This window comes from Neoarius graeffei, chromosome 1 (genome assembly GCF_027579695.1).
Source record: "Neoarius graeffei isolate fNeoGra1 chromosome 1, fNeoGra1.pri, whole genome shotgun sequence".
Taxonomy (NCBI): Eukaryota; Metazoa; Chordata; class Actinopteri; order Siluriformes; family Ariidae; genus Neoarius; species Neoarius graeffei.
In genome coordinates this window covers 30,438,218-30,456,790 of record NC_083569.1, presented here as the reverse complement: position 1 = coordinate 30,456,790, position 18,573 = coordinate 30,438,218, and the positions used below count along the sequence as shown (strand labels likewise).

At 40.3% G+C, this 18,573-nt stretch overlaps 2 non-coding genes and 1 pseudogene across 2 annotated transcripts; all 3 read right to left on the bottom strand.

The window, feature by feature from the left end:
- Window positions 1-1,749: 1,749 nt before the first annotated feature.
- Window positions 1,750-1,910, bottom strand: LOC132898765 (U2 spliceosomal RNA; annotated as a pseudogene).
- A 196-nt stretch (window positions 1,911-2,106) lies between these two features.
- Window positions 2,107-2,219, bottom strand: LOC132896690 (U5 spliceosomal RNA). Its single transcript, XR_009656136.1, has one exon. It is a non-coding gene; the product is annotated as a U5 spliceosomal RNA (small nuclear RNA).
- An 11,622-nt stretch (window positions 2,220-13,841) lies between these two features.
- Window positions 13,842-13,914, bottom strand: trnaf-gaa (transfer RNA phenylalanine (anticodon GAA)). Its single transcript has one exon. It is a non-coding gene; the product is annotated as a tRNA-Phe (tRNA).
- Window positions 13,915-18,573: the final 4,659 nt, after the last annotated feature.

Here is an 18,573-nt window from a genome sequence, read left to right as displayed (position 1 = left end):
CAAACAGAGAAAAACATAAAAAGTATTACCATCTCTCTGGAACTTTGTCTTGAACTTCTGATCGTGGCTTAGGAACTTGACTCAGGCATTTCTTGAGAAAGGAAATATCTCTGAACTGGGAGTAGGAGATGTTTTTCACTGGCAGTTTTTATCTGTAACTGTCAGTGAATCCCTTTGTTTCACTTCAGCTTTGATAGCCCACAACAGTGATGGCATGTGAGAAAAGTTCTCTCCAAGGCCTGCCATACAGTCGTAGTTTGCGGCCACAATCTTGCTATTTTATTCATTGACAATCCACAGAGTTAAAAATTTTTCAGTCGTTCTTTGCGAGTGCTTAACCTGGAATAGAACATACAGTAGGTTGTATTCAGTCACGTGACTTTTGCTTGCGAGTTTAATTCCGGTGAACATGGGCGTCAACACCATTGAATGTGAAGGGGACGTGTCCCCTTCACAAGTCATAATTCTTCGTTTGGACCCCCCCCATATTTAACATAAAATATTAGTTCACCCAACGCCGTTTCTATTGCTTCGTGAAAGAATCCATTCCACTTGATCGATAAAAGAATACACATCCCACTGAAAATCCACTCCGGGTTTTCCAGGCGTTACCTACAACAACTCACCGCATGCAAGTGAAGTGAATCTCAGTGCAAGCAGAGACATTTTGGTACAAGGTGCAGCTGCTCGAAAGTGGAGGAGGTGACGTCAGCCCCATTGCCACCTCACAATGTCTAGCTTTTGCTAAAACCTTATTCTTTTGTTCTACGCCCTCAAAATCAACCCTAGGCCACGTTACAAAGAAGCGGAAAGTCAGTCAAAATTTCCGCACAGGACAGGGTTTTTTTGTCCCAATGTAAATGTTAGTGCAGCTAGCTGGCTAGTCAATGTTAGGAGATGTATCAGAGAGCTTAATGTTAGCTATCATTTAATTCAAACCCAGTAGGCCTACTTTATTGTAATGCCAAGAATGAGGTCAAGTCTGCTCTGATGATATTTATTGATTCCCTGTTGTGATTTGAAGAACTTGTTTTGTCTGGTCTTTGCCAGTTTTCTGGAAAGTAAGATGGGAAATCAGTGTATGGGGAAGGAATAGTAGAAAGGAAAGCAATGGAGAGAGATGGATGTTATTCCAGGTGGATTGTGAAGGAAAGGGGGATAAAAGTGATGAAGTGGTAGAAATTGTGGTGGCACCAATGTAAGAAGGAGTTATATCTATAAATCTATTTGTTATACTAATCTGTAAATGTTACTATAGTACCACCATTGCATGTCGGTTGACAAAACTGCATTTGTTCATTATGTGAAGTTCTCTTTTATGTGTCATTGCTTGACACAGTGTGATTTTGTGTTATGAAGACTGCATGATGCCATGTCATTTTGTTATGAGTATCACTAAATCGGAAAAAAAGTAAAATGCACCCACGAAAGTCACTGTTGGTGGTTAACAAAATTGCACCTGTTCATTGTGTGGAGTTATTTTTTATGTGTCACTGTTGCTTGACACGGTGTGATTGTGTTATGAAGTTTGCATGATGCCGTGTCATGCCTGTTCATTGTGTGAAATTATGAATATTGGGTAACACTTTATAATAACGATCTGTTATAACTAGTTAATAGATCATTAGTAAACTATTAATTAATGAGTTATTAATGACTTGTTAAGTGTTTGTTAATAGTTCGTTAAGGCTTTATAATGATGCCTTATACCGGTATATTATTGTCAGTCAGAAAACATATCAAATGTTAAAATGACACACAAAAACATTATTTTTATACCAGACTGATGTGTGGAGCAGAAGGAGCAAGCCCCTATTTTAGCTCCCTGTTCAACATCTTTATTTAGAGAGCATATCAGATATTAAAGTGATCAGAACAGATATTATACTTGCTCTTAATCAAAAAGCAATAACTTTCTGTATTCAATGGCTTTAAATATACCACTTCCAAAATTTGAAAATATTAAAATCCAAAAAGGTAAACACAGCTAGACTCCACCCCCAACAGCTGGATCCTTTTGAAGAGAAAGACATTGTCCTGGGGGCTTGTGTGTGTTTTCCATGCCAAAAGTTCAATATTTCTAACATTTGACCACCAAAAATGTACAGCTCTACTAGAATAAAGCCTGCAAAAATACATTGGACTAACTAGCATTCCTCTCTCCAGAAATCTTTAATAAGAGACAAAAGATTTACGCGACAATGAAGAGAGCCCTGAATTACACTTAACATTGGGTCAGGTTAGTGACACTGTATTGGAGGTGCAGAAAGCTGGTATAGAGAGCGTGCACGTGACGTCACGAGGTCACGTGATATTTGTTTATCCGCCATTTTGGACGGCATGGCCGCGCATAGAACTTAGACGAACCTGTTCTAATTATCAAGTGTGTGGGAGTCGATCTTTCGAGAATGGTTATATCTTGTTCAGCATTTGGTTGTACCAATAGACAGGGCCAAAAGGAGGGCCTGTCATTTTATAGATTCCCTGCAGATGAGGAGAGATGCGCAAAATGGGTGTCTGCTGTGCGAAGAGAAAACTAGTAGCCCAGTTCTACCAGCCGAATTTGTAGTGAACACTTCATATCAGGTAGGTGCAATCTTCTAATTCAATACTCCTAGTACATCTGTTAAGTTGATTTTCGGATTGAATGATAACTGCATACTTAGAAACTAGACAGTCTCTAATGTTTAAAATGGCTATGCCTAGCCCTACTACCCTGGCCTAGTCTATGACAATGTTTTATCTTTTTGGCTCATATATGCCTTTGAAAGGCCAATCCATAGTAGGGATGGCGAAAACTAAAAAAAATCTTGACCGACCACCGAGCCTCATTAGCCGGTTAAAGTCGGTTAACCTTTTAGTTTAAACAGGGATGCAAATGGCGGATGCCGCCTTTTTCACGGCTGAATCGCGCAGATCCGATTTTTTTTTAGGGGGGGCGTTGGAGTGTATGAATAATTTCATCAAAGTAAATTATGTATTAAAATTACTAAATGAGCAAATGCTGTTACAGTCAATGAAACATAGGAAGTACTAGTATGAGAAGAAGGCAGTTGGTTAGAAAGCTGCGCACATTTGTGCAGCTTCCGCGCAGGCATGCGCGGCTTTCTGATTTTCTGTTTTTCAGACAAAAACATACATATTTACAACCCTGTCATTATCTGGAACTGAGTTTAGATTACGAACATTCTTAAGATTAAACGTCCTGCATAGTCTCTTTATGATAAACGTCTTAATGCCACTTACCCGTGAGGTTATCAAGTAGACATTCTTCTTTGAGACCTTCCAGAGATATAGTTGAGATACCCATCCCGCAACAAAATATTTATAAGCTTCCAGGCTCTTGTAAGCTTTGAGGGCTTTGCCAGTGTAACACGATTCACGATTAACGAGAAAATTGTAAATGTCGTGGTAGGCCAGATCGGGCAAATCGCCGTCACTGCAGCTCCGAATTTCCCTGAAGAAAGATTGCGGCAAGTTGTACGGATCTGCAATCCCCAACCTGGAACACTTTTCTACGTAATGCTGCTTCACGTCACCTTCAAGATACTGAACAAACTTAGACAAGTAATCGCGCGATGTAGATGGGGTATTTTCCGAATTTTCTTGGGGATTACTGCCTGGATCCATTACACTCGCGCAAGGTAAACTATCCTGATGCCGTCCAATGTGGTAGAGTGGGCGGAGTACACACGTGTGGGTCACGTGACTGCACATCCTCTATAGGGTAAGGTGGCCTGGGCCAATCTCTTAGACCTTTACAGCTTTGTTAGCCATTGCACACAGGCAGAGAAATGTCTGACCAATAAGTGTTTCTGATAGATAGATAGATAGATAGATAGATAATATTTTTGGTGGTCAAATGTTAGAAATATCCAGCTTTTTGCATGGACACACACACACACCCCATATATACAAACCAGTTTTATATAGAATATTAATAGATTTTGTTAACTCATAAATTAAAAAACAAATGAATAAATAAACAAGCATAGAATGCAAAGCCAATGCAAATAAACATAAAAAAACAATAAAACAATAAAAGTCTCTGTCATACAGGACCGTGAGCCACTCTCAAGCTGGCTCCCCCCTGACCCCCAGAATGCGCATAGCTGCCATTCAGGACCCAGCAGAGATCCTCACCCTTTGCCCACTGCTCCATCCTTGTAGTTTTTCACATCTCTTTGGTAGGCATCTATGAGAGCCAAGTACTGTGGTGGCCAGGACCCCCCTGCTTGTGACCCCGGCCACCTCCTCTGATTGTGGGCATGCAGTGCCTCCTGCAGCGAAGATTTTACCAGCTTTTTGAGTGCGTGCAAGGGCACCATCACCCGCTTCCCCACCAGCAGGCTGCAGGAGGGCCACAGGGACTTTACCTTAAAATTTCAAACAGGCTCAATTCACCTTAAAATCAGCTCTCTGTAAAGGGACACCGCAAGAAGATCATAGGTTTTGGAATTTTGAAAAAAAGATTATGGTTGCAGAGATACGATGATTTTAGTAAAAAAGAAATAACGGTAATTGCGCGCTAACTCCCCCAACACACACACACACACCTCTCTACTTAACATTGTAGCACAAAACAGAAAGGGTCTACATGGTCCTAATTGGTTCTGTTAGAACCAGAAAATGTTGGTAGTTTTATGAGCAACTTAGTTTTGGAGGTGAATCCGAACAAATTCCTGCCTGTTGTGCGCTACCTGCTCCTGCAGCTCCAGCACTGTAAAGTGAGAGTAAGTGTCTATTTACTGCCATTATTGAGCCTTCTGTTGAGCAGGTGAGCTTACAAAGATGACAATTACAAAGAGACAATGCTTTATCATAACTGTGAAAGCTGAACACCAAATCAGTTTAAAACAAAAAACAAACAAACAAACAAACAAAAAACCTCTATGATTTGTACCATGTATTAACTTCCCGGGTTCCAGAAAACAGCTGGCGCAGTTGTTGCTCTTCTTCTTCATGAGTGACTTGGCTTGTGTATTCGTCTGCCTCTTTCTCGGTGGCTATAGGTTCTAAATCATTCTCAGACAACCAACCACAGATTGAGGACGAATCTGAAGAGCTTTCGTGTCTTTTTCAAAATAATCGGTATCAAGAACGCACACCACTGCAGAGAATAGTATAGAGTCCGTGTGGAAACAAAAGAAGGCACTGGCGCAAATGACATCACGCGTGCAGTGCCGCCGACCTGTAAATCACTGCGATCTAATAATGGCGGACAAGCTTTTAGTGATTTTTGGAACAGAATTCAGACGCAAAAATCTTTTTTGAAGATTAACCTTTGAAGGATGTAATGCAATTTCAGCAGCATAGACACAACTTTTTGTGGGTTGTTTGGCTCGTTGGTCTAGGGGTATGATTCTTGCTTCGGGTGTGAGAGGTCCCGGGTTCAAATCCCAGACGAGCCCAGGTTTTACCTTAAATGGTTGATCTGAACTGCTGGGGACATGGATTTCACTTGGCTGCATCATTCTAAAAGCATGAGTTTAATGAAAGTTATATAAAAAAAATCCCTGGTTTTCTGTGTGTGATGTGCTCAAATACACTGTAAAGTTGGTGGATAAATCAAATAAAAGAAGGTTTTCACGTCGAAAAATCACTAAAAGCTTGTCCGCCATTATTAGATCGCAGCGATTTACAGGTCAGCGGCGCTGCACGCGTGACGTCATTTGCGCCAGTGCAGAAGGTTCCTTCTTTTGTTTTCACACGGACTCTATACTATTCTCTGCAGTGGTGTGCGTTCTTGATACCGAGTCTTTTGAAAAAGACACGAAAGCTCTTCAAATCCATCCTCAGTCTTTGGTTTGTTGTTTGAGAATGATTTAGAACCTATAGCCATGGAGAAAGAGGCGGATGAATACACAAGCCAAGTCACTCGTGAAGAAGAAGAGCAACAACTGCGCCAGCTGTTTTCTGGAACCCAGGAAGTTAATACATGGTACAAATCATAGTTTGCTATTTTTTTCCTGATTTGGTGTTCAACTTTCACAGTTATGATACAGCAGTGTCTCTTTGTAATTGTCATCTTTGTAAGCTCACTTGCTCAGCAGAAGGCTCAATAATGGCAGTAAATAGACACTTACTCTCACTTTACAGTGCTGGAGCTGCAGGAGCAGGTGGCGCACAACAGGCAGGAATTTGTTCGGATTCACCTCCAAAACTAAGTTGCTCATAAAACTACCAACCTTTTCTGGTTCTAACAGAACCAATTAGGACCCTTAGGAAGCAGAGGCCATCCACATCGGATCTTCTTTAATATCAACAGATCTTCGTTTAAGGTACGTGAATCTTTTCATCATGGCATACCTTCAGCTTGTTCAGTGTGCTGAGTGCAGGATGTTTAGTCATTCTTCCTCCGTCACTAGCGATAGCTTTATTAGCTTTATTTGTGATAAGTGCAGATTAGTTAGCTCTCTGATGGAGAAGATTACAGTGCTAGAAGCGCGTGTCCAGGCTTTAGAGCAGGTTAGTGAGTGTGAGAACAGTGTAGTTTCTGTTGGGGAAAGTCTGGATGCCCTAGGTGGAGTTAGTAATCCCCCAACTCCGGCATTAGAGCCCTTACAGCGGGGCGAATGGGTGATGACTCGGCGGCATAAGCGTAGAGCCAAAGCTACCGCTGAGGCTCGCCCACGGGAGCACCACTCCTCTCCGCGTCACGTGCCAAACAGGTTTGCTCTCCTTAGTGATGCACCCGCTGAGAAACCTGAAAGAGCTCTGGTTATAGGGGACTCTATCATACGGCACGTGAAATTAGCTCAGCCTTTAGGGGCACCAGCAGCTTTAGTCAGGTGTATACCGGGAGCCAGGGTGCCGGACATAGCAGGTAATCTTAGGGTCCTAGGCAAGTACAGGTTTTCAAAGATAGTTATCCATGCAGGAGCTAATGATATACGCCTTTGTCAGTCTGAGGTTACTAAGACTAACTTTGTAGAGGTGTTTAAATTAGCAAAGGCGATGTCCGATGCTGTAGTATGCTCTGGCCCCATCCCAATGCGGCGTGGCGATGTAGCTTACAGCAGGTTATGGTCACTGAACTGCTGGCTGTCCAGGTGGTGCTCTGAAAACAGTGTGGGCTTTAGAGATAATTGGGCTAATTTTGAGGGCACTGCTGGCCTGTTAGGGCGGGACGGTATCCATCCCACTCGGGAAGGTGCTGCTCTCATTTCCTGCAGCATAGGTCATAGTCTCAGAACAGGCCTAGTTAATTTCTGACAATCCAGAGCCAAGGCCAGGGAGCAGACGAACAGGCTAAACCGACTGTCTGCTAGCTGCACAGAGTCGTCACTCAGGGTCCACTACATCGAGACTGTGTCTGTTCCCCGAGCTCAACAAAAAGGTAGAAATTTTCAGAGAGTTTGTTCCAGTAACCTAATCAATATAAAATTAGATCATACTGACTGTACAGCTGCTGCCAGCACCTTTGATCTAAAGGTGGGGCTATTAAATATTAGATCTCTTACATCTAAAGCACTAATGGTTAATGAACTCATTACTGATCAGGAGTTTAATGTACTTTGTTTAACTGAAACATGGATTAAGCCAAATGAATATATAGCATTAAATGAAGCAAGTCCTCCTGGATACAGTTATATACACCAGCCTTGTCTAACTGGCAGAGGAGGAGGCATTGCGGTTATTTTTAACGATTATCTAGGTGTAACACAAAAACCTGGTTATAAATTTAATACATTTGAAGTTCTTCATACTCACATAATGTATGTAGCCTCGAAAAATAAGTCTACCCAGTTAATTCCATTGCCTATTATTTACAGGCCCCTGGGGCCATATTCTGAGTTTCTTTCTGAATTTGCAGATTTTATCTCAGATCTGGTTATTTCCTTAGACAAAGTTTTAGTTGTCGGAGATTTTAATATTCACTTCGATAACCCAGAAGACCCTTTAAAAACAGTGTTTGTGTCCATCTTAGATTCAGTCGGGATTAAGCAGAATGTCATAGGACCGACCCATAATGGTGGTCACACCCTTGATCTAATACTAACATTCAGATTAAACGTAGACAATATAGTCATACTTCCACAGTCTGAAGTTATCTCAGATCATTATCTCATCTCATTCAAACTATGTCTGAGTAATAATATATGCACCTCACCACACTACTGTATTAAACGTACTTTCACGTCAACTACTGCACAGAGCTTTATAAATGATCTCCCAGAGCTGTCAACTTTGATTGGGTCACTGTCAGCCCCTGCAGAACTTGATCAGGCAACTGAATGCTTAGAGTCAACATTCCGCCATACTTTAGATAATGTAGCTCCTCTAAAAAGGAAAATGGTCAGAGACAAAAAATTAGCACCCTGGTATAATGATGACACTCGCACATTAAAACAGACCACTCGAAAATTGGAACGTAAATGGTGTCAAACAAAATTGGTAGTGTTCAAAATAGCTTGGAAGGAGAGCTTCCTGAAGTATAGAAAAGCTCTTAGTGCTGCGAGATCAACATATCTCTCCTCCCTAATAGAAGATAACAAAAATAATCCTAGATTCCTATTTAATACTGTAGCAAAATTAACCAGGAATAAGTCCACTATCGACACATGCACACCTGCAGTATGTAGTAGCAACGACTTCATGAATTTTTTTAATGACAAAATTGAGAATATCCGACAAAAAATTCAAACTACTAATTTAAGGTCAGACAATGAAAGTGACCTTGTAGTTAACTATATAACTGTATCGGATCATCAGTTAGAATGTTTTACTCCCCTAAAAGAAACTGAATTACTTTCATTAATCTCTACATCAAAAGCCTCAACTTGCGTACTAGATCCCTTGCCTACACATCTATTCAAACAGATAATGCCTGGAGTAATTGAACCGCTTCTAAAAATAATAAATTCTTCTCATATGATTGGCTATGTACCCAAATCCTTTAAACTAGCAGTTATCAAACCCCTGATTAAAAAACCTGACCTTGATCCCTGTCAGCTGTCCAATTATCGGCCAATATCAAACCTCCCCTTTATCTCCAAGATCCTTGAAAAAGCTGTGGCACAGCAGTTATGCTCATATTTACATAGGAATAACATCCATGAAATGTATCAGTCAGGATTTAGACCTCATCATAGCACAGAGACAGCACTGGTTAAAGTAGTAAACGACCTACTGTTGGCGTCTGATCAGGGCTGTGTCTCGCTACTTGTGTTGCTTGACCTTAGTGCTGCATTTGATACCATTGATCATTCCATTCTTCTGGATAGACTAGAAAATGTTGTGGGAGTTAAGGGACTGGCCCTCTCCTGGCTCAGGTCTTATCTAACTGATTGTTATCAGTATGTTGATAAAAATGATGATATTTCTAGACTTACCGAGGTAAAGTTTGGTGTTCCACAAGGTTCTGTCTTGGGTCCACTGCTTTTTTCTCTATATATGTTACCTCTGGGTGATATTATTCGTAAACATTGTATTAGTTTCCACTGTTATGCTGATGACACACAGTTGTATGTCTCTGCAAAACCTGATGAGAGACACCAGCTTAATAGAATTGAGGAATGTGTTAAGGACATTAGACACTGGATGCTTATTAATTTCCTTCTGCTTAACTCTGACAAGACTGAAGTACTTGTGCTAGGACCACATACAGCTAGAAGTAAGTTTTCTGATTACACAGTGACTCTGGATGGCCTTTCTGTTTCTTCACGTGCAGCAGTAAAAGACCTCGGAGTGATTATTGACCCCAGTCTTTCATTCGAAACTCACATTGATAACATCACCCGGATAGCTTTCTTTCATCTCAGAAATATTGCAAAGATAAGAAATTTAATGTCATTGCATGACGCAGAAAAACTATTCCATGCTTTCGTTACCTCCAGGTTGGATTATTGTAATGCTTTACTGTCTGGATGTTCCAATAAGTGCATAAATAAGCTCCAGTTAGTTCAAAATGCAGCAGCAAGAGTCCTTACTAGAACTAGAAAATATGACCACATCACGCCTGTCTTATCCACACTGCATTGGCTCCCAATCAAATTTCGTATTGATTATAAAATACTACTATTGGCCTTTAAAGCACTAAATGGTCTCGCACCACAGTACCTGAGTGAACTTCTGCTCCTCTATGACCCGCCACACCTACTTAGATCAAAAGGTGCAGGCTATCTGCTGGTACCTCGTATAGTGAAGGCTACATCAGGGGGCAGAGCCTTTTCTTACAAAGCCCCACAGTTATGGAACAGCCTTCCAAGTAATGTTCGGGAATCAGACACAGTCTCAGCATTTAAGTCTAGGCTGAAAACATATCTGTTTAGTCAAGCCTTTTGTTAATGGTGTTTATGAGGTAAAGGTGTAGATCTAGAGGATCCTCAGACATAGAGTGTTTTGGTAAACTGGGATGTATGGATGCTGTCAGTCCCCACTCGCTTGCTCACTCGAGTTTGTTGACGGTGTAGTGGCTGGCTGCTTTATGTCCCGGGGCTCCCTCATGCCTGTGTTACCTTCTGGCTCTCTCCTTTTAGTTATGCTGTCTTAGTTAGTTGCCGGAGTCCCTGCTTGTACTCGGTGCAATATGTATACTGCTCCTACTTATTCAGGTGACATTGGGCATACCTAACAACCTGTGTTTTCTTTCCCTCCCCCCTCCCCCACCCCAAATCTGTCCCTCTGAGTTACATGGAGTCAACAGGAAATCTTTTGGTGGAGAGGGTGGAGACCTCGACTGGCTATCGTAGCCTGCAGGGAATCGGCCGTCAGACTTCTGTCGCATGTCCTAGACCCGGTGAAATGTAACTGAATTGTCTTGGCCAGCCCTAAGGGTCCCATCTGCATCTCATCATTGCTGAGGAGTGTGCTCCCATCACCCAATCAAGCATCCAGCCAGAGCAGGTCATGATATATTTTTTACCATATTAACATGCCATTGTTGTGTGTTATGCCTGATGTCAAGACTCTCGTCTCTGCGAGCCTACCACACAGATTTAATACTTGTCATTTTTAGGGCATACCTAACAACATGTGTTTTCTTTCTCTCTCTCTTCCCCCCCAATCTATCCCTCTGAGTTACATGTTGGTCCTGGGATTGAGATGCTGGCCTCTTCTGCCCCTTGGACCTGCTTGATCCATCATGGTGCCCTGTGTCTGGTCGGAGTTTTATCGCATCGCTCCTGTGAAGGACGGCCCCATGAGGATATTTGAGGGTTATACCTGGAGGATGCGCTTGACTCTTACAGTAATGCTTTTATGGCTGAGGACTACAGTTGTCTTGCTAACTTTAGGACTGCAGTTATCATGAACAGTTTTGCACTCAATTTTCCATCAATGAAGAGTTATAACATCAACGAAACTGTCCTCATGTTAAAACTGTTAATATTATAGTCAGGCTGTCTGTTGTTGCCCAAATGAGGATGGGTTCCCTTTTGAGTCTGGTTCCTCTCGAGGTTTCTTCCTCATGTCGTCTGAGGGAGTTTTTCCTTGCCACCGTCGCCACAGGCTTGCTCATTGGGGATAGATTAGGGATAGATTAGGGGATAGATTAGGGATAAAATTAGCTCATGTTTTAAGTTGTTCTAATTCTGTAAAGCTGCTTTGCGACAATGTTTATTGTTAAAAGCGCTATACAAATAAACTTGACTTGACCCTGTAGACCCTTTCTGTTTTGTGCTACAATGTGAAGGGGGGGGGGGGGGGGGGGGGCAATTACTGTTATTTATTTTTTACTAAAATCATCATATCTCTGCAACCATAAAATATTGTTTTCCCAAAATTCCAAACCCTATAACCTTCTTGCGGTGTCCCTTTACAGAGAGCTGATTTTAAGGTGAATTGAGCCTGTTTGAAATTTTAAGGTAAAGTCCCTACAATAATCATGGAATTGGTGTGAAGGAAAAGGCCATTGCAAGATTAATTTATAATTTATCACTTTGTGAGAAACTTCCCTGTGTATTTTTGAATCTTGTCGTTGCCTTTTTGTCCACTGAAACAGCTGCGACGTTATATTGTATCTAAAAGCATGATTTCTATATAAAATGAATGGACACACCATCCTGTTATCTCTCTCAACTAACTCATCGGGGTTTTTCTGTATTTATAGACTCTGAATGAGATTCTCTCACAACATGAGCAAAATGTATGCTGTTCAATTAATACTGTATCTTCAGCTACTGTTAACACATCATATCCATCTTCCATCAAATACTGCCTGGAAACACAATAAACTCTCTCAACAACCTCTCTCTTCTCCTTTGGGTATTTCACCCGAGTGTGCTATAGCCAAAACAGCTGGAGCATCTGTGTCTACTGTTGTACAAAAAGCAGCTCCTCCTTCTTCAAATGCTGCATCAAACACAAACAGCCTTTACACCCTCTCCTTCAACTACAGCATCGGGGTTCTAATAAAAAAATTAATTGCAGTAGCTGATTCTGCAGTGCCAAATACATTACTGTTTCTGAAATGTGATCAGGAAATTTTACTGGATCACAGTAGATATATATTGGGGCACGTGCCCCAGTAAAATGGGTCTGGCGAGCCAATGGACAACTTATAAATTCAAGCAACAGGCTAAACGCAAGCTTAACACTTACTGTGCGGTGAGCTCTTTGGGATGGCACTTCTGACTTTTGTTTCCAGATCGTAGGAACTGCTCCGCATACCAGACATCGCTCAGATCCTTCAATGTGACTCTACTGTACCTCACAAATTTATCTTTTACAAAATGTATGGAGCAGACACCAAACCATCCTGTCAGCTTGAAGTTACCTCTCTTTGTTGGTACAAATCAAACCCATTCATTCTGCAAGTGCCCTGCCGACTTTGGGCTACAATGGATCAAAATTCTTCTTTTTTAATCGGCTACACCTGAACAGCCTTGAAGGACACACCCCTTAGGAGGCATGCTTTGGTTTTAGTTTTGTTGCAGAATTTTAAAAAAAGTTTAAAATGTGCTACACTTTGTAAAGCAGATGAAGCCGGAAATGCCACGAACTTTCAAGCATTTCGCATATGACATCACTTCTTTGAATGAACAGTAACTTACCAGGAACGCGTTCGTGTAATGGCGGATTCAAAGAGCCAAACTTTACCAACTAAACAGAACATGTTCCCGGTCTTGTATTAAGATACAATTGAGGCAGTAAACTATTTAACATGTCTAGTTTTATAAGGTATAATTTCCAGGGGTAATGTAATTTTCATAAGACGAGCACTTTAATGGAAACAAAGGGTTTGGGACATGACAGCGTGCTTGACCAAAAGGGCCCTGTAGTTGAGACAATCTGTGTACACTGCAAAAAATGATCTCTTGTTGAGAGAAAATATCTTTAATATGGGTGAATATATCTATTATTTCTTATTAGAAGTTTACTAGAACTCAAATAGAAGATTATTTAGCTTACTTTGAGACGTTTTTACTAATTTCAAGCCTTAAATTTTCTTATTCTATTGGCAGATAATTTTGCTTCTTTCTAGAATTGAACGCTTAAAATGAGCAAAATTATCTGCCAAAAGAATAAGAAAATTTAAGGCTTGAAATTAGTAAAAACATCTCAAAGTAAGCTAAATAATCTTATTTGAGTTCTACTAAACTTCTAATAAGAAATAATAGATAAAGTCACCCATATTAAATATATTTTCTCTCAACAAGAGATCATTTTTTGCAGTCTATATTACCGTACAAGCTGCAAACAAAGGCTCTACAGATATTTGAGCTCACATCACTAGAGTCAAAGTCCACAGTGCTAGCCATTACACCATGGAACAGAGGGCAAGTTGTTTTCCCCACCAAATTACTGGCATATACTGACAGCGACCTGGTAAAAAAAAAAATCAAAATCAAACAGACCCTTGGTCAAAGGCTTAAATAAACACACACCACAGTCCTCAATGCCGAAACCCAGGATTGAACCAGGGACCTTTAGATCTTCAGTCTAACGCTCTCCCTACTGAGCTATTTCAGCAAGAGCAGTTACCAACTGTGTAGTCATGTCCCTGATATAAACATTAGTAGTTGCTAAATCCAATCAGTAAGGTCTCATGATGTTCCTTTTTAACCAAAATCTAATGAAATATAAAGTGATAAAAATAATATATAGTATCATCTGGAAGTATGACATATGTAATGTGGTAATTGATTAATGAAACTCTTTTATGTTGTTGGCAATTTGTTTTATTCCAAGCGTGTTTTTAATTAAATGAACAAAAGTTCACATGAAAGAATGAGCAAATAATAAGCTAAATAATGAGGTAAATGTGTTCTCTGTGCTCGCTCATTTCACTGTTACCCCCCAATCATGCAGTCTTGATTATTTCACTGTTATCCACAGTGTCAAGTGGGTAATGATCTCCCTTATAAGTGGACACACACACAGAGAGAGAGAGAGAGAGGTTTTGATAGCCGGATCCACTCTGTGGGCCATAGAAGTGTTCCTGTAATATTAAAAACAATAAATTGTAGCATAAGTTCAGAACATATTACTACTACAAAAATTGACGTACAAGCTTTTCATTTACAAACTTACATATCCATTGTCTGAGTATGGCTCTCTGAGGCTGGGAAATAGAGAGATGATGCCCAAAGCATATTTACTTCGCACAGAGACAGATGGGCTCCTCCTGAAACATAAACATGACATTACTACTACATTTCCTTCAGTTTAAAAGATACAAATTTTTACTATTGTTAGCTTCAGTGAGTTTTAGTCTCTCTCAAATTGTTAGTTTTTGTATCATGTTTTAGCCATTTAATATCTATTTCTATCATAGAAAAAATGAAGTAATAAATTGCTTTCCTAATATGCAATGTCGTAAAATGAGTGTGCTCTTTTTAAAATAATTTCTATATTAAGTAAAGTAGAAATATGGACATTTAAGTTTTACGCATGAATTTCAACCATGTCGGCCACAAGAAGGTTTCCCAACTGTCTCCTTGTGCTATCCGTCAATGTTTTCATTTTATCATATTCGTCCAAAATAATCTGTCCACCCAGTTTAGCCTGGAGAGCATCTCTCACCATCTGAAAGATAAAGAATCAGAAAGTTAGCAATTATTCATCATCATCATTACGTCCAACAACAAAACCACAGTTTAACTGCACAATATCTTTGTGTCTGATATTTGATAACTAATATCATTTGTTACAAAAGCTGCATACCTCTTTTGCCGATTCTCGTTCAGCATGGGTTCTCTTCCCTCCGTTTGTCTGAACAATCACTGTTGCATCTGATGAATCAGAGGATACTGGCAAGGAGTCTCCTGACACTGACACAGATGAGTTGTCTGACATGGTTGATTCCAACGAAGTATACGATAGATCATGTTGAAGCACAACCGTAAACGGTTAAAAAAATGTATACACAAAATGAAAAAATAAGTAGTTCTCCACAATATTCATTATTGATGATCCACTCCCTCCCTAACAAGGCTGAGTCTCACCTGTTGACTTTTCAGTTGTCACCCTAACAGTAAGGTTCCCTGCTTGCAAAAGCTCCTCAAACACATCTGCATCGACTTCTGTCCCTGATTCATCTGTCAAGTGCAGCTCAGTCTCAAGTGGAAGATCTAGCTTTTGAATGACTGATAAAAATATTAGATTTAGAGCAATGAAAAATTACAATAAGAGCATTATCAGAAATTTGCTAAGCTTGTTTTTCAACATTTTAGGTCAGCTTCTAAAAGTACTTTTTGATTTCTTCACAGGGCATTACCATTAGCTATCATAAACACAACTCCACAATATAAGACATGTAAATATCACATACATTCAACAGGTATTATAGCAAGTAGTCAATTAACACAAACATTCTGGGCTGCATGAAAAATGATGCCAACCTTTCTGAAGAAATGTGTTGAAGTCATCATAGCCATCTTCAGTCTCAGCCACTTTGACATACTTCTGCGTTTCTCCAAATCTCACCTTCACCAACATGATTAACTATGAAGAAAAAAAGAAGAGAATACATCCACACTGTGCCATAATTTACAGTATGTTCACCATGGATGTGTAGAGACAGGAGGATTTTTGCCTGGCTTTAATCGCCTGAGTTCGACTGTCGGCGTATTTGTTTTGATTTTTAGCTTACTCACGAGTAAAGGCATAAACATGATAGCGACGTTATTGTTTATATGCATAGATAGCGACACAGTGTGTAACCATACCTGTCAACTTTGAGGTTTGAAAAAAAGGGATATTTCCCAGATTTTTAACTCAAAATAAGGGAAAATTTCGTAAAGTCGAAATTTCCGAAAATTTCGGAAAGTCAGTAATCAAACTGACTTTTCTTCACAAAATTAAATTCATCCTGCCATTTGGGCAAGTAGCGGCAATACACCTTTTTTGGTTTTGCCTCGCTCCTTTCTTTATTCATGTCTCTAGTCTCGCCATCTACTGAAACTCGCTCCCTGAGGACAGTGCTTGAAATGGAAAAAAAAGAAGTGCAGGAACCCTGATTTTCTGACAATGCCATCCCGGTCGTTCAAATCAAGTTCAAATTTTTTAATTGAAAACTTCACAGTTTTTGTATTGCCTTCAAACATTTTGCAAAACTTGGCTCATAAGGACAATGCTCTACTCTTCATCTGTTGTTGTGCTACAGTATTTGTTGTTTGAACAGATGTGTTTTCACAATGACTCTCTGAGATATTATTTTTGAACGAAGTGTCTTAGTTTGTAGACAGCTGAAGTAAAAACAAATCAGAACCAAGAACCACAACCATATTGTCAAGTTGTGTATGATTTTCCCCAGTTTTGTGCCCCAAGTTCAAAAGAGCTTTGGTCACACAAGGAACACTCAGTTTTTCCCCTTTTTTGTTTTTTATTGAAGTTCAAAGGTGATGAAGGGGTTGATTAGGGCTTGATTAGGTTGATAACCTTAAGAACAACAGAAAAACATTGCATCATATTAAGTTTAAACTAAAATAAAAACAAGTCATCACAACATTACTTTAAGTTTCAAAAATAAAAAAAATGAGTAATTAGTGCACGTATTGCACTAAAAGAAAAGCAAAAGAAGGTTTAACACCTTTAAGTTTACTAATCACATACATAAACACCTTTAAGTTTAAGTTCACTAATCACCAAACCGCTCTCACGGTGCGCTCACTGGATGCGACCCAGCGCACGGAAAGGACGCGGCCAATAACAAGAAGGCGCTGCTCAACGCGCTGCGCACAGCTGCTCAGCTCGCGCTGATTTTTTGGCGAAGCGTGATAAAGGCTGTACAGCTTGTCGAAGAAGATCTTAAAGTTGTTCATGCCATTGATCTGCTTTAAAACATCCCCAACTGCTAATTCAAGCCTGTGGTTGAGGCAGTGCCAGACAAACAAATGGGGAAACTTCGCACACAACTGCGCTGCCACTCCGGTGAAAATAAAGAAGTGCAGGAATGCAGTTCCGGCCCACTTCAAGCCCTGCCTGAGGAAAGAATTACGACCATCTTTTAGTTTTGTGAGAAGTTCCGAGCAGTGACCTTGGTCAGACTAGTGTTATGGTTCTGACAGTCTTCTTCACAGACATGCAATTAAAATCAATGTGTAATTACTAGACTGCCACCTGCTGTACTGGAGAGGGCGGGGACGTGAATTCATGGCACGACTTCCTGCGGTAAACTCCTGTCAGAGGCGCGTCATGAATTCTGGACCTACCGGCTTTTTTATATTGTGAAAATACGGGACTTTTATATAATGTGAAAATAAGGGATATTTTCGGGAAAATAAAAAAAACGGGAAGACAGCGGGAAATAAGTCAAAATAAGGGATTTCCCAGGAAAAACGGGAGGGTTGACAGGTATGTGTGTAACTTGTTAAGTTAAATAAGCTCTTTTCGCATTTCAGACATTTATTATTATGGCAGCAGCTGAGGGTGTGTGTGACTCCGGTGTTAGCTCCGGCTAACGTTAGATTGAGAAGCTAAAGTTATGATTAACGTTTTTTTTTTTTTTTAATCCCGAAAAAGTTTTTTTTTAAATAAACTCCCGCCCATAAAAAGCTCCGGATTTAGAGCAGGACTTGGTGTGGTGGCCTAGTGCGTGTGTGTATTCCTCCAGCAGCAACATGCCACCCGGCTCTCAGAGCTTGCCCGGCTTTCAGTAGCTGCCCCTCGGCAAGCAGGAGTTCAACCCCCCGGTCCAGCCCCGGCTCTCTACTCCATAGCTTGACACTCAGCTGCCATGACATTTTGCCATGTAAAGCCAACAGCATCATTCATCAAGACTAGATCATAGCTATTTTTTTTCCCAATTGATTTTTCTGACAGAGAATGTTCGCTAACGCGACGCCTGGTGCATGTGCTACATCACTTTAGCTAGCTTAAACCCCTCACAAAAAATGTGCAGTTGTACATATATACCGCATTATCCAAACATGTATAGTTACATCAAGCAAACTACGTATATTCATTCATCGACACTCTTGTGCAAAAGGAACATTAATGTACCCATCAAAAAATAACATATAACAATCATGCTAACCTTAACATGGGACTTGCCTAGTCACAATGCTAGCTGCAGCTGGGACTCCCTGCTACTTATTTTCGGCACATGTAAAATGCTACTGCATAGAAAGTATTATTAAATAGACATAATACCTTTGATTGACTTACACAAAGACACTCGGTACAGTC